This window comes from Protopterus annectens, chromosome 7.part0, assembly GCF_019279795.1.
Source record: "Protopterus annectens isolate FY-2018-M chromosome 7.part0, PAN1.0, whole genome shotgun sequence".
Classification (NCBI taxonomy): domain Eukaryota; kingdom Metazoa; phylum Chordata; order Ceratodontiformes; family Protopteridae; genus Protopterus; species Protopterus annectens.
This window is the reverse complement of record NC_056739.1, coordinates 92,339,542-92,355,182: the sequence shown is the minus strand read 5'-3', so window position 1 is coordinate 92,355,182 and position 15,641 is coordinate 92,339,542.

Genomic DNA, 15,641 nt, shown 5'->3' with positions numbered 1-15,641 from the left:
AATCAGCACTGCAAAGAAACCTTATGATGGCAAGCAAAATATTATCACAGACTGTCCAGATTTATGCCTCATACTTTTTGTCTGCACCTCATAAAATGTTGGTTTTCTGGCAAATCATTGAGACTTGAAGACAGAAAATACTGACAGATATTTGAGTTTCAGGCTTCATACCCTTCAAAACATTCATGTCAATGCAAAACCTGTTACTTATCAGTTTTCAAAGTTTTCTAGACCGATATTTAAAAGTGTACCTATTTTTGGAATTTTGTCCCCCTGGCTCCCCCATAATTTATTGCTTTGTCCACTTAGAAGTTGAGAGGCATGATGGTAATTTGGCAAATGACCCAAGAATAATAACGATTACTGCCTCCTAGTGTATATGTTTTTTTTCTTTAGTCAGACTGATATCACTGGCAGTAATTACACTTTTGGCAGTTTCCTTTTAGCCACCTAAATGAGCCTAAGAGCATTTCCGTTTAGGAGCCTGGACATATTAGTTCCCTAAAGTGTCTCATTATACATCAGGCAAACTGTGGTCATGTCATCATCCCCCAACTGCTGAACGTCAGTCTGTTACCAGTTCCTCATGTGGAGTTAAAGCAGATTGTTATAATAATCACTGCTTCTTTTTCATTCTGTAATTATTTCTGTATATATGGTGGGCATCTGGATGTTAAATGAACCATTTGCTGAGTCAGAATTATTTTTGAATATATTAGCAAAAGTGTGAAGTTAAGCTAAGAACTGGGATGAACAAGGCATGTTTCCAGGTTCCTGGTTCAAGGCTCTAGAGAGCACCCCTGCATTACCAGGCTATAACTCATACCACACTTTTCGGACATCTTATCTGGACCAGAACGCCAAAGATGGAGGTGTGTCCATATTCATTAAGGATATCCACACCTCCAGGCTAGTTGCGCAGCATAATGCATCCAAGGTTATCCAAGTGCAACTAACTCTGGGCAAAACTGCAATCCAAATTGTAGTTTGCTACAGACCCCCCGCCATGCCCCAGGATTCCCACTCCTCTTTTCTTGATATACACTGGAAAATATTAGGGTTCAACCAAACACCCTAATAATCAATCATTTCAACTACCCCACCATTAACTGGGAAAACTACTCATGTACCAACTCCTTCGCTCAACGCTTTCTGGAATTCATTAATTCCAATGCCCTGGATCAACTTATCCACACCCCCACCAGGGGCAATAATATCCTAGAACTAGTCATTACCAACATGAGTGACCTGTGTTCCACACCTGAAATCAACTCCTCACTGGTCAGATCCAACCATAAGCTAATCACCCTAGATATCCACATCCCACCCCCACCCACCATTAAGGAAACCATGGTAAAAAATTTCTCCAAAGCCAACTTCACGCTTCTTAAGACAGAAGTGGTGAACTTCATGACACCCGTGCAAATGGACAATACAGTTATGACTGCTGAATTCTACACAAATGCACTCTAAAAGCACTTACACGAGTGCATGGGACGTGCTATCCCAAACAGAACCAAGTCGCTATCCTCCAAAAAAAGGAAGCCAATCTGGTGGTCCCCTGCCATAAACAAATTCTACAACAGAAGGAAGAACTATTGCAAAAGAGAGTAAAATCCCATGACCAGCTCCCTGTTCAGCCTCAGTAAGAAGCTGAGATCCCTTGTAAGATCCTCCAAAGCTAGCTATGAAAACAAAATCACCACTGATTCTAAGGACAACCACAAAGCATTCTATAGCTATGTCAAGAATCTCAATGGCAACACCTAGATGTGCTCTGAGTTATAGCACAACGGCACGAAAATTACAGAAACAACTGATATTGCAAACATCCTGGCAGATAGGTTCAGTGCTAACTTTACCCCCCCCTCTCACCCCCTAAAGGGCCCATATCTATACAAGAAGAATGCAGAGTCCCTGTAATCACATCTATGCAGGTAAAAGCTGCACTCTCTAAAACCAAAAACACAGCATCCATGGAACCGGACAACATCTCAGGCTGCGTTTTACATGAAATTCAGAACAAATTGGCTCCCCACCTAAGCATCATGTTCAATTATAGTTTCACATCAGGCTATGTGCCCACTGAATGGTGCATAGCAACAGTTATCCCACTCCATAAAGGGGGAGCCACCACTGATCCTGGGAACTATTGCCCTATTAGCCTGATGAGCGTGGTCTGCAAGGCCATGGAACGTATCATCATGGAACTCATAAACAAAGACATTGGTAGCCTCCAAACTCTGGACCCCACCCAGTTCAGGTTTGTGAAAGGCAGATCATACTTTCTGAACCTGATCAACTTCTTTGAGGCAGTCACCAAAGCCATAGATGAGGGTAAGGTGGTTCACACAGCCTATCTTGACCTCGCCAAGGCTTTCGACACTATCCCCCATTCTGGAATTATAGCTAAACTCACTAAACTAGGTATAAATCCCTACGTCAAAGATGGATTGCCAACTGGTTCACTGACAGAACCCACACTATAAAAGTTGCAGACTCCAAATCTGACTTCAAACCAGTGACAAGTGGAGTACCAAAAGGTTCAGTTCAGGGACCTCTCCTGTTTGATATCTACTTCTCTGAAGTACAGGCTAACACAGAAGGCCTCTGGCTAAAGACGTTTGCAGATGACTGCAAACTAGGAGCCATAGTCAAGTCCCCAAATGATGTGGACATCCTACAGAAGGGCCTCACTGAGACAGATGCCTGGTGTCAAAGGCATGGCCTGAAGCTCATTACCAAAAAAGTGCATTGTCATCCCCTTTGATAAAAACTCTGTACCCATGAACTACCACATAAATGGCAGTCCACTTAATGCTGAATGTGTGATAAGAGACCTTGGGACCCAGGTGGACAGTAGTCTCTCCTTTGATAATCACATTGCCATAGTAGTCAGGAAATCCTTCTATGTGGCACACTTCACCACAAAAGGGTTCTCATCCAGGTAAAAAGAGTTCATTGTTCCCCTCTACTCGGCACTCATTAGACCCATTATAGAGTACAACGCCCCTTTTGGAATGTACCTCAAAAGACATCTGCAGCAGCTGGAAAGGCCACAGAAGTACCTCACAAAGAGGATTACTGGCCTCAAACAGATGCCCTACATTGACCATCTCAAAAATCTCCAGCTTTACTCTGTAGCATATCGCCTACTCCGAGGAGATCTCTGCCTAACATATAAAGCTATGTTAAACCCAGAGCTGTTGGACATGCTACACCTAAAGAAATCCCAATCGCTCCGAGCTACACACTCTAGGGACCTAAACCATGTCACCACAATAAACAGGACATGCTGGAGAGAGAGATTCCTGTCCCAGAGACTTTCTATACTCTGGAACAAGGTACCCATCTATGTCAAGCAAAGTTCCTCATTAGCACTCTTCAAGAAAAATCTTGATGAGTGGATGGGAAATAGGAAATATACCCTGGGGATCGACAGGGGCCCAGGAAATTAACTTTCTTGGGTGGCATAAGCCAGGGAACCTTGTTGGCTACGCTTACTTAGGCCCTTGGGCCGATAGCCTAGTACCTACCTATGAACCTATGAACCAAGACATATTTATTTGTCCCAGAATCCCAAAAATTGCAGCTGAATGGCAAGACAGAAGAGATGATAGGAAGAGAGAGAGATGACAGAACTGGTAGTGTTTATGACTAATGCTGAGGGATCTATAGGAGCCATATTTTCTTCTGATGAAGCACTCTTGTTTTCTGAGTACTTTACACTGTGTTTGGGTTTCTTTGCATTTAATATTGCCTCCATTTTGAATAAAAAGGTTGAAGTCTTTTCCACTATGATTAACGAAACTATTTTTTGCTTTCTTCAAAGAATTCATGATGAATGGTCTCTCTAGAGTCATTGTAATGATGATGGATTTGGTGGGTGGAGGAGAGAATTTGAAATCTGATTTGCTGTCATTTTTAAAGTGTGGATGTTATGTTGTCCTATTTCACTTTCATTCTTACTGGATGGGTTTGCAGCTGATCCTTGGCTCCAACTGAGCCAAATACAAGTTTTAGTCTCACATGGCTCCGAAACCGGTTGGGTCGGAGCCGAAAATAATTTAGCCAGCGCTGGTGACTTCAAAAGTCTGTGCACCACCCTGTCCACGTCATTGTCCAATAAACTCCTAGAGGACCTGGAGGAGAGGGTTGGTGAGCGAGATCTCTCCAATATGGGAGATCTCAAGGTAGGGGAGACCAGTAGTAGTTCAGTGGACCGGCTCCAAAAAATTATGTGTCCGATGATGTGACCATCCACGACTATTCCTCTTATGAGCCAAGCTGGATCTTCGGAGCCGGAATGTCAGGTATCGCTTGTTGCAGACTCTTCAGTTCTGAGACCCCTTCAGGAGATTTCAGAACTGATCCCTGCTCCAACACTCTCGGTGCCGTCCAGGATGTCTAGGAGCTGAAGTTCTCTGGTCGGCTCCGGGGGGGGGGGGGGGGACGCTCAGACCCGAGTTTCTTCAGTTCCGAGTTTACCTCTTGGAGCTTTGGCTCAGCTGAGCTCGGCTCCTACATCAGCCTCGGCGCTGATCTCCATTTAGCCAGTGATCTCCTCTGTTTCCTTGGGACCGGTGGTGTCCTCGGACATGGGGGGATCTGCCTTTGAGATGATGAGGCGTGCGCTGTCCCTGCCTACAGCTCTACACAAGGATACTGGTATTCTTCCCCCCAAGGCACCGGCTTCTGTCTCGGCACCACCCCATTGACATGACAGCAGAGATTCTCAGCCTCAGGGACCCCCATTGGGTGAACCCCACTCTTCCGAGACCTCCCCGGAATACCCTTCTGAGAAGGCTCCTCGAAAGAGAATATGCAAGAGGACACATATAGACTCCCCTGATGAGTCCATCACCTCTGACACTGACCTCAAGGAGTCAGAAGGGTCCCCATGGTCATCCTCTGAAGATATCTCCTTTACAGATATCCTAGAAATCCTGAAACAGAGGGGTGGCTGGAAATTCATCTACCTCTGAAGATATTGCCTTTGCAGATAACTTAGAAATCCTGAAATAGAGAGACAGCTGGAAGTCTATCAACACTTCTGATGAGGAGTCAGTGTACCTGAAGGCCTTTGGATTTCAACCTTCAGCCTCCTGAGTGTCTCCGCCTTTAGACGAGCTATTGGAGTTGGTTAGTCAAAAGGCATGGGAGTCACCAGACACTATGAAACCAGTCTCTTGGAGGCCAAATAAGTTCTTATCAGCCCCTTCTGAAAAAGAATTCCTCACGAAAGGCATTCCTGTAGATGCTATGGTGGTGGCAGCAGCCACCAAGAAGGAACTTTCTGAAACCTAATCTCTACCCTTCTATATGCTTCCCCCTTATACACTAATCTCTCCAAAAACAACCTCAGTAAATTAGCAACATCTTTCCATAATATTGCTCGATTTGCCACAGGATCCCCTTACAAAACCCACCACTGTCTGAACCTAAGAAATCTAGGATGGCTGGAATTTCAGAACCTACTTACACTGCAGCAACTCATAATAGCTCATAAGATCCTATACCAACCAACCAAAACACCTATACTCTCTAGCCTCATCTCACCATACAATAACCTGAAACATTTACACTCTTCCAACAAACTATGGATAAATATAACCAAACCTAATAATTCTGCAGGTGACTGTCTCTTTTCCAACTCAGTTGGCAAAATATGGAATAAACTTCCCTCAGAAATCCTTTCTTTTTCCTCTCTTCCGCTTTTTAAAACACAGCTAAAAATTCATCTCAACAAACACTGGCTATGCTCTTGCACTAACCCTGATTAACTCTTTTTCCACCTCCCTACCTTTTCTTCTGCCAAACTTCCTATAATCTATGCCTCTCTGTAACATTGATAGCTCTACCTCTTTACATTTGAGGCTTATGTATTTCACTGTGTTGCAAAAAAAAAAAAAATGTTTTCCACTTTATATGATTGGTGTATTTTCTATGTATTTGACTATTTTCATGTACTACCTCTATTCAATTGTCCTGTTTTTAGCATTAATGATGCTGTACCTATCTTTGTCTTTGTCTATTGTCTATTGTACTTAACTTTCTGGAGCGTTTCTCCCCGGGCCGCTACTGAAAATGGACATATATCCAGCTAGACTAGCCCTGTCAACAAATGTAAAATAAAATAAAATAAATAAAAATAAATAAACATTCTGATCTGTCCATCCACCAAACAAGGACTCCCAGACAATGGACAGATATGGGGAGCATATTTTTCATCAGTGACGTTTAGATCGCAGAACTACCTTACGCACTTTATGAGACTACAAAGAAATCTTCTGAAGGAGTTAGGAGATACTCTCCAAGGTTCATTGGTTGCAAGAGTGTCAGAAAAGGTGACCTCTCAGCTATCTACCTTAAATTCCATTGTTAACTCCTCTATGAGACTAATATCCTATGGAGCAGAGCAGGGCAGCGGGTTCAGGAGTTTCTCTGAGGAGACACTCCTGGATGCGCTTGTGTAACTTTGCAGAGCCTTTCAAGTCTACCTTTACCAATGCCTCTTTTGATGGTTCCTCACTTTTTGGACCCAAAGTCAAGGGCACATTCACCAGATGCTAGCAGGAAGGGAAAACTCTCTCCGCCATTGGAGTACATTTTTCTGTACCTTCAAGACCTTACCCTAAAGGTCAGAAGATTGGGAGTATGTGGTTCAAAAGATCCCAGGGAGTTTTTCAAGACACATGAGGTGAACCCTTCCCCAGGGGCAGAGGGGGAGGCAATAATGGTAGACATCCTAGAGGCAGAGGGGCTCTGCAAAACCAAGATGACTGTGATTCCTTTTGCGGCCGGCCCTACCAGCCCTCCTGAAAGGAGGCCCATCTGCTCTACTCTGAAGGCTGTCGGGGGTGGTTAACTTTGTAGCCAGAAGCCTGGTGAGATATCACAAGAGACAAGTGGGTACAAAATATAATATCCAGAGGCTATTCCATTCCCTTTTGCCATCCTGTCCCATGGATCAGAACAATCCCGGATGTTCCACCCAATCAAAGGCAACAAGCAACTGTAGAAATTCAAAAGTTGCTAGACAAAAGAGTCATCCAAAAATTCCCCACAGACTAAATAGGATTCGGAACTTACTCAGGATGCTTTTTAGTGCCAAAAAGAACAGGGGACTGGAGACCCATATTGGAGCTTAGCAAGCTAAATGAATCCGTGAAGAAGTCCAAGTTATGAATGGTGACACTGCAGTCAATTCTTCCCTTTTTAGAGAAAAACGATTGGATGTGCTCAATAGACCTCCATGATGCGTACTACCACATAAAAATGGACAGAGCATCAAGGAGTCATTTACACTTCTGGCTGAGAGCCAGTCATTATCAGTTTCGAGCTCTGCCCTTGGGTCTCACTACAGCCACCAGAGTGTTCACCAAATGCATGGCAGTACTCACGGCTCACTTGAGACGTCTGGTATTCCAAGTGTTTCTATACCTAGATGACTGGCTTATAACTGCCACCACCTAGCATCTACTTCAGCAGGCAAGAGACACCACTCTTCAAACATGGTCTCAGTTAGGGATAACAGTGAATTTACAAAAATCTGCCTTGTTGCCCTGTCAACATATTACATTCATAGGTGCAGATCTCGACACTGTCTCCATGATGGCACGCCTGCCACCCAACAGGGTTTCTGTTCTCAGAAAACAAATAGCCAACCTTCTACCCAGAAACAAGGTGAAGGCAAAGATGATTTTGAAAGTCCTAGGAGCCATGACTTCAACGATGACCTTAGTTCCCCTAGCCAGGATGCATATGAGAATTCTTCAGTGGCTCCTATTTGCTTAGTGGTCATTACAAGAACTTCCTGTCTCACCTAGTCAGAATTATAGAGTCATGCAAGAGAGATCTCCTATGGTGGCTTCAGTCTGACTATGCAACCATCAGACGACCCTTTGTGTCACAACAACCTGTAGCTATGGTGACCACGGACGCCTCCCAGATAGGGTGGGGGGTATTATCTGGGAAGAACGGTCCAAGGCACATGGCAAGAACATTAGGCCCATTTGCACATCAGTGTTCTAGAGATGAGAGCAGTGCTTCTGGCATTGCAAACACTCCAGGACTCTCTTCCACTAGGAACGATTGCAATCCAGTCAGACAACATGTCAGTAGACTGGTACATAAACAAATAAGGAGGAACCAGATCATACCTCCTTTGTTGAGAGGAGCTGAGAGTATGGCAATGGCAGTCTCTTCCCAATGTTTTCTGGTAGCAACGCATATCCCGGGGAAATCCAACATGATAGCAGACAAGCTCAGCAGAGCAATATTAATGACTGACGAGTGGTCACTAAACCAAAATATAGAGTAGGAGATTTTCCGAAAATGGGGCCAGCATTGCTGTGACTTTTTTGCCACTCCCTTGAATACCAAATGCAGTAGCTACTTTGCCCTAATCCCCCCTCTGGGGGAGACACTGAGAGATGCACTTGTTCATGATTGGCCTTCAGGATTATTGTATGCCTTTCCCCTGATACCCAAAGTCATTCAGAGAGCAAAATGCTTGGGAAGCAGGCTGATTCTCATTGCTCCATATTGGCCTTGTCAGATTTGGTTCCCCTTTCTCTAGCCTCACCTACAGGAGAAACCGCGGGTTCTTGACTCAGTTCCAGACCTTCTGACTCATATGTCAGGAAGGTTTCATCCTGCTGTTCAGACCCTCAGTTTGACAGCTTGGCTGCTCCACTTCCAAATTTGTCAGGCTTCAGGACTTCACTCCAGCAGTAAAATACATTTTGGTATCCTCTCACGAGGCTTCTACCAGAAAGTTATATGTTAGTAAATGAAAGAGGTTCTCCTGCTGGGCACAAGCAAAGAACATCGATCCTTTTTCTGCCCCAGTTAGTTCAATTTTGGAATTTCTTGCAGAACTTTTCCAGCAAGGTTCTGCTGCAGCTACGATTAGAGTGCAACTAGATGCAGTCTCTAATTTCCACATTGGTGAATACACTCCTAACCTGATGTCACACAAATTGTGTAAATCATTTTTGAAAGGCACTTGTTTATTGAGACCTCCCATAAAAGAACCTCTCTTACCATGGGATTTGAATTTTGTCCTGATTCCCCTAACATTACCTCCTTTTGAGCCCTCATCATCATGTGATCTCAAATTCCTCTCTTGGAAAACTATTCTCCTTGTACCCATTACATCTGGAAGAAGAGTCACGGAGTCAATCAAGCCGCCATATTTGATTTTCCATAAGGATAGAGTATCTCTACGAAGGAATCCGTCTTTTGTGCCAAAAGTTTGTTCCCAAAACAGTCTAAATCAATCTGTTGAGCTCCCAGTGTTTCTTCCCAATCATAGCAACAAGGCAAAGTACAAACTTCATGAATTGGATGTGCATAGACAACTTAGGTTTTATCTGCATAGAACTAAAGATATCAGGAAAACAGATCAATTTTTCGTCTCCTTTTCCAAAGCAAAAAAGGGCATGCCAGTTTCAAAAATTACGCTTTCAAATTGGCTCTCAAATTGCATTACCTTTATATACACCTCAAATAACAGGAATTTACCATTCAAAGTTAAAGGCCACTTGACCAGAGCATTAGCAACATCCTATGCTTACCTAGCTAGATTGTCAATGGACAGTATTTGTGATGCTGCTACGTGGGCAAGTCCCCACACTTTTATTACTCATTTCAAAGTTGATTTGGCCTCCAGGGACAGGGCTTCCTTTGATTCCATTGTGCTCCAAGGTATACTCCCATGAGCCACCCAGGGGGAAATGGTGCTAGGGACGCTGTCCCATCCAGTAAGAATGAAGGCGAGATAGGGCAACATAACATTAAGAAGTTATGTACTCACCATAACATTCCATGTTTGTTGTCCATCTCACCCTTCATTCTTATGTCCCTCCCTTCTTCCCCCAGCCAAGACTCCCAGAGGACCTAGATGAAATATCTTTCTTCTTTAGTAAAGGAGCTTCTTTGAATTTCCTTGTTATTTCCCTACCTGATGTCACATTATTAATTTAGACACTTTGTTATGATTGGCAGCAAACAAGATCTGGGGAATTACACCACTGCATGATGGGATACCTATTCTGCCATATGCCAAGTTAGAGACTTTGAGCTAGTGTAATCGGCCGAGTCGGAGACAAAGATCGGCTCTGAACCCATCCAGTAAGAATAAAGGGTGAGATGGACAACAAACACAGAACGTTATGGTAAGTACATAACTTCTTTTTTTCATTGGCTTATAATTCTTGCAAAGATTTCTGGGGGACTTTAAGTATGTCTGTCAGATTCCTGCTGATGGAATAGACTAACAGTGAGTGGTTCTCCTTCATATGGAAGACGTAGACTAGAAATGTTACACTATTTATCAGTTTGTGAGGAAAATGTTACATACAATGTTCAGAGACCATGGAATAATATGAGTATGTTGTAAGTCATTCTACTGGAAGGGATTCTGAACTTTGCCAAGATAACTGAAAAATAGGGCTTCAAAGGCAAACAGTATATTAAGGTGGTATATGTGTGTTGGGATACTGGGTATTCAGAAAAAAAATAGGTTAGTGGAAAGCTAGGAGAGTAGCACTCTAAGAAAGAGGAATAAAAGAAGAGAAATGACTCCTTCACTGTTGGACAAGTAAAATGAACCAGAAAAATGGATCTTGATGCAGTTTTGGTATCCAAACTGACAGAAGAAGATGGGACAGTGAAGTGAGTGTGAATAGTGTTGATGCCACAAGAAATGGGGTTACTGTAAATGATTATAGGTAGAGAAGGTAATATAGATATGACAAAGAGTATTTCTGATGATTGACTTTAACATGCAGTTGTTTATCAGGGATGCACCTACTCCAGCATATGAAAAGAAAGAGGTCAACATGGATGTTTTCCAGAAGTGAAGAATTGATCTAGAAGGAATGGATCAGATGTAATGGAAAGAGTATTATAGACCTAATCTGGAAAGGAACAAAGGATAAATTACTGTGAGGGGGTCTAATAGAAAATTTATGGTTGGGGTAGTGTGGTACAATGGACCCAGTCAAAATGTGTGAGACTTAAGGAAGTGAATTTTAACAGTTGTTCAGGGGGGCTGCAGTAACGAAGGCAAAGTGAGAGAAGGAAGAGGAAGAGATTATGACATTAGAGTGGTTATTAGGGAAGAGAAGGGAGCACAAGTGGCAGGGAAGAAAATGTACAGAAGAAGATAAAAGAAGTAGCTCTCAAGACTTATTAGGAGCAAGATAAAAGCTATTTATCTTACGAGAAAGGCCTGTTGGTTAGTCAGAAAAATGGATGCTGGGCTGAAGTGGTAGTCACCAATGACTAGGAAATGGTCAATGAAGATTGTCAGAAAGGGACAGATGGGGAGGGTCATATGAGGACTGGAGGCAGGAGTTATATGGATATGTTATAGAGAGGCTGTAGGTCATTAGAAATGAGGAAGATACCTTGTGACTAGAAAAAGATTCAGGTGTACTTTTGGATGAAAGGATCAGAGAAAATACAAGTGACACAGCCTGGCTAAAAAGTAAGGTGTTAAGTGCATTTAACTCTTAAAGAAGCAGCTTGCAGAGTTACTGCAGGATGTTAGAAGACATGCTTGTTTTTGTAACAAAAATATCTGGTTTAAGGTGTAGAGCAGGTAGAGTACTTGCCAGAGCAAGGAAAGACGGGGGGTGGAGCAAGGCAGAACTAGTGCTCAAAGAGGAGGTGTGGCTTTGGTCTGATTTTTGCCTCTTCATTTCTTACACTGTTGGCCACAATATTGCATGTCTGCATGGCATGATGTTCAGTCCTGTGGTCCAGTGCATCACATCAGTGTTTCTTAGTCAGTGTAGAAGGGCCACTTCATAGGTTCATAGGTTCATAGGTAGGTACTAGGCTATTGGCCCTAGGGTCTATATAAGCCTAGCCAAAAAGATACCCTGGCTTTTGCCACCCAAAAAAATAATTTTCCTGTGCCCCTGTCGAGCAGAGCCACAGAAGTGATCCCCGGGATGTATTTCCTATTTCCCATCCAATAATCAAGATTTTTCTTGAAGAGTGCTAATGAAGAGCTTTGTTTGATGTAGATAGGTAGTTTGTTCCAGAGTATGGGAAGTCTCTGGGGCAGGAATCTATCCCTCCAGCATGTTCTGTTTATTGTGGTGACAAGATTTAGGTTCCTTGAGCATGTAGCTCGGAGGGATTGGGATTTCTTTAAGTGGAGCATGTCCAACAGCTCTGGGCTTGACATAGCTTTGTATGTTAGGCAGAGATCACCTCTGAGTAGGCGATATGCGATGGAGTAAAGCTGGAGATTTTTGAGACGGTCTGTGTAGGGCATCTGTTTTAGGCCATAATCCTCTTTGTGAGGTATTTCTGCGGCCTTTCTAGTTGTTGTAGATGTCTTGTGAGGTACATACCAAAAGGGGCATTGTACTCTATAATGGGTCTAATGAGTGATGAGTAGAGGGGAACAATGACCTCTTTTTTCCTGGATGAGAAACCTTTTGTGATGAGGTGTGCCACATAGAAGGATTTCCTGACTACTGTGGTGATGTGAGGAGATCAAAGGAGAGACTACTGTCCACCTGTGTCCCAAGGTATGTTATCACACTTTCGGTGTTAAGTAGACTACCGCCTATGTGGTAGTTCATGGGTACAGAGTTTTTACCAAAAGGGATGACAATGCACTTTTTTGCATTGAGATTGAAGCCATGGCTTTGACACCAGGCATCTGTCTCAGTGAGGCCCTTTTGTAGGATGTCCACATCGTTAGGAGTTTCGATTATGGCTCCTAGTTTGCAGTCATCTGCGAACTTCATTAGCCAAAGACCTTCTGTGTTAGCCTGTACTTCTGAGAAGTAGATACCAAACAGGATAGGACCCAGGACTGAACCCTGTGGTACTCCAATTGTCACTGGTCTGAAGTCGGATTTGGAGTCTGCTACTTTCACAGTGTGGGTTCTGTCAGTGAGCCACTTGGCAACCCATCTTGTGACATAGGGCTTTATACCTAGTTTAGTGAGTTTATTTATAATTCCAGAGTGGGGGATGGTGTCAAAAGCTTTGGCAAGGTCTAGATCGGCTGTGTGAACCACCTTACCCTCATCTACAGCCTTAGTGACCGCTTCAAAGAAGTCTATCAGGTTTAGCAGACATGATCTGCCTTTTACAAACCCGAACTGGGTGGGGTCCAGAGTTTGGAGATTACCAATGTCATGGTTTATAAGTTCCATGATGATACATTCTATAGCCTTGCAGACCAGGCTCATCAGGCTAATGGGACGGTAGTTCCCAGGGTCCGTGGTGGCTCCCCCTTTGTGGAGTGGGATAACCATCACTGTGCACCATTCAGTGGACACAAAGCCTGAGGTGAGGCTATGATTGAACATGGTACTTAGGTGGGGTGTCAATTCATTCTGTAGTTCATGTAGAATGCAGCTTGGGATGTTGTCAGGTCCCATGGATGCTGTGTTCTTGGCTTTGGAGAGTGTGTTTTTTACCTGTGCAGCCGTGATTACAGGAACTTTGCATTCTTCTGGTATAGAGATGAGCCTTTAGGGGGTGAGAGGGGGGTAAAGTTAGCCCTGAACCTATCTGCCAGGATGTTGCCAATATCAGTTGGTTCTGTATATTTAGTGCTGTTGTGCTGTAACTCAGAGCAGATCTGAGTGTTGCCATTGAGATGCTTCACATAGGTATAGAATGCTTTCTGGTTGTCTTTAGAATCAGTGGTGATTTTGTTTTCATAACTAGCTTTGGAGGATTTTATGAGGGATCTCAGCTTTTTACTGAGGCTGACCAGGGACTTCCTCCAATCATGGGATTTACTCTTTTTTGCAACAGTTTCTTTCTTCTCTTGTAGAGTTTGTTTATGGCAGGGGACCACCAGATTGGCTTCCTGTTTTTGGAGGATAGCATCTTGGTTCTGTTAGGGATAGCACGATCCATGCACTCGTGTAAGTGCTTATAAAGTGCATTTGTGTAGAATTCAGCAGTCGTACCTTTATTGTCCATCTGCATGGGTGTCATGAAGTTTGCCACTTCTGTCTTAAGAAGCGTGAAGTTGGCTTTGGAGAATTTTTTTACGGTGGTTTCCCTAATAGGGGGTGGGGGCGGGATGTGGATGTCTAGGGTGATTAGCTTGTGGTTGGATCTGACCAATGAGGAATTTGATCTCTGGTGTGGAACAGCAGTTGCCCATGTTGGTAATGACCAGATCTAGGATATTGCTGCCCCTGGTGGGGGTGTGGATAAGTTGATCCAAGGCTTTGGAATTTATGAATTCCAGAAAATGTTGAGCAAAAGAGTTGGTACATGAGTAGTTTTCCGAGTTAATGGTGGGATAGTTGAAATCGCCCATTATTAGGGTGTTAGGTTGTACCCTAATATTTTCCAGTGTATCAAGAAATGAGGAGTGGGAATCCTGGGGCATGGTGGGGGATCTGTAGCAAGCTACAATTTGGATTGCGGTCTTTACCAGAGTTAGTTGCACTTGGATAATCTTGGATGCATTATGCTGAGCAACTAGCCTGGAGGTGTGGATATCCTTAATGAATATGGACACACCTCCATCTTTAGTGTAAGGATAGAAATGTATTAGTGTAGTGGCCACTGTGGAGTGTGCATTGTGACTGGCTGCTTTAATGGGGTTGGTAGCATGAGACATATTAGATTCAGTGCACATTTTGCCAAATAGTATACACATGTTAAAGCACTTTGGATAAATGTGGCACACATTATTATTGTCTAGTAGGTCTTTGCACCAAAAAATGAGAATGCATATCCAACATAATGGAATAACAGAGTGTGTCTAGAGAGAAATTTGGGATTCATGACTGGAGCTTTATACATGGATTATTTCTAATTTTATCTTAACATCTGATATTTATTGTGCAACATGTTATGCCTGTAATGCATTTTGTCATACCTGTGCCACAGCCATTTTAAATTATGGTGTATCACCTTAAGACCACCACAGACAGCATTTGCTCACTCCAGTGAAGAAACAGTCTTAATGTGTAACTTACTGCAATTATAATGAGATGTGGACAGTTCCTGGAAGAAGAATCTGAATCTTTAGAGATGCTGAAAAGAGTCATCCAGATATATAGCTCAGTGTACTTCACTCCAAATCTTCACAGCATTGATGCTCTTCAGGCAAGATAAAATGACCCCAGGCTGTCTTTTGATTTTTTTGTAGAAAGTGTGTACGTTTCATGAATAAAAACATTTCTGGTTTGTTACATTACTCCTGTTCTACATCTGTATTAATAAACTCCGTTAATGAGGTTCCTCCTTCTGAAGTATTAAGTCTCTTAGTGAGATCTCCATGTTTGTAGTTGAAAGTCTGTTAGTGAGGTTCCTCCTTCTGCAGTACTTAGATTGGTAGTGAAGTTCCCCCAGCTGTAGTATTGACTAAGTCTGTTAGTGAGGTACCCATGTCGTAGTAATAGGTCTGTTAGTGATGTCCCTCTGTGTTTAATATTAAGTCTGTTAGTGAGGTACCATGTCTGTAGTAATAGGTCTGTTAGTGATGTCCCTCTGTGTTTAATAATAAGTCTGTTAGTGAGGTACCATGTCTGTAGTAATAGGTCTGTTAGTGATGTCCCTCTGTGTTTAATATTAAGTCTGTTAGTGAGGTACCATGTCTGTAGTAATAGGTCTGTTAGTGATGTCCCTCTGTG